This window comes from Eurypyga helias, unplaced genomic scaffold (genome assembly GCF_000690775.1).
Source record: "Eurypyga helias isolate BGI_N326 unplaced genomic scaffold, ASM69077v1 scaffold13573, whole genome shotgun sequence".
NCBI lineage: Eukaryota > Metazoa > Chordata > Aves > Eurypygiformes > Eurypygidae > Eurypyga > Eurypyga helias.
The window spans coordinates 1-1,365 of NW_010240634.1; positions in this window are offsets into that span (position 1 = coordinate 1).

Sequence of the window (1,365 nt, forward strand, 5' to 3'; positions counted from 1 at the left end):
TTTTTTTTTTTCTCTTCTGTTTTAAAAGATATTTCAGATAAAGATGTTACTGACCTTGCTGTCAGAGGCTCTTGACTTCTGGTTACTAACTTGCCAGTAGCACCGGCACGTGGCAGTGGGTGAGTGTGGCTGGGGAGGGTGGCGCGTTGTCTTTCACCTCGGTATTGCCACTTTCACTGGGGCTGCGTCTGGTAGCCAGTGCGGTCGGATCATTTCAGACCATTTCTCTGCAGCCAGATTCCTTCTTAAATCCTCAGCATCCCTTTCTTGGGCTCTTGAAAGGGAAAAGCCAAAACCTAAATGAGTGTTAAGCTAAGATTTAGTTGAGAGCTCTTTCCTGAGGTGCTTAAGCAGGCAGTTTGCATGGACACCTACGAATGGCAGGTCACATGCCTTCAGGTTTTGGTTGTCAGCTTGCCTTTATAAAGTTTATTAACATCACCCAGGAGTTTTACAGGAAGCTGCAACTTGTGTTTGCATTGCACAGCAGATACCATTGAGGTGTCTGGAATGGATATGTACAAACTGTGTGTATTGTTACGGAGAATGTCAGAGAGATGGGCTGGGGTTTGTGTCTGTGGTATTTAAATTTATTGGCTTGTAATGATCCTGTCCCTCTGCTTGGTAAATTGAAGGAGGCTTTTAAGAAAAAAACGAACACAAGATGAAACCATAATAAAGATACACTGGTGTCAAGAGACGGTATCAAGAGACCTTGCATAAATAGGGTTATTAATTGGAAAGTTTGAAACTTAAGGAGGTTGGCACCAGTTATGCTTCCGGGGCCCGAGAGTGGTTACGTGTTACAGCATTGGAAGGAGGGGTTGATCACAGCCTACGAATTTGAAATGCAACTGGATTTATTAGTTTACTGTGATAAACATGAGGTGGTAATGCAGACCCCAGTCTGAGGTGGCAGGTCCGTAGGGCCATGTGGTTTTATCCAGAAGGGCTGCGAAAGTAGATCGTAGAGGAGCATATGTGGGTGCATGGGGAAGAGGGAGATAAGGTGAGAGCCAAAGTCCCATTTGATATTCCTTGTACAGTGTCGTGGTTTAACCCCAGCCAGCAACTCAGCACCACACAGCTGCTTGCTCACTCCGCCTATGGTGGGATGAGGGAGAGAACTTGGAAGAGTCAGAAAATTCCTGGATTGAGATAAAACCATTTAATAGGTGAAACAAAAGTCTCATGTGCAAGCAAAGCAAAAGAAGGGATTCATTCACCACTTCCCATCATCAGGCAGGTGTTCAGCCATTGCCAGGAAAGCAGGACTCCACCATGTGTGAGTGTGACTTGGAAAGACAAATGGCTCCAAAGGTCTCCCCCTTCTTTCTTCCCCAGCTTTATATGCTGAGCATGACA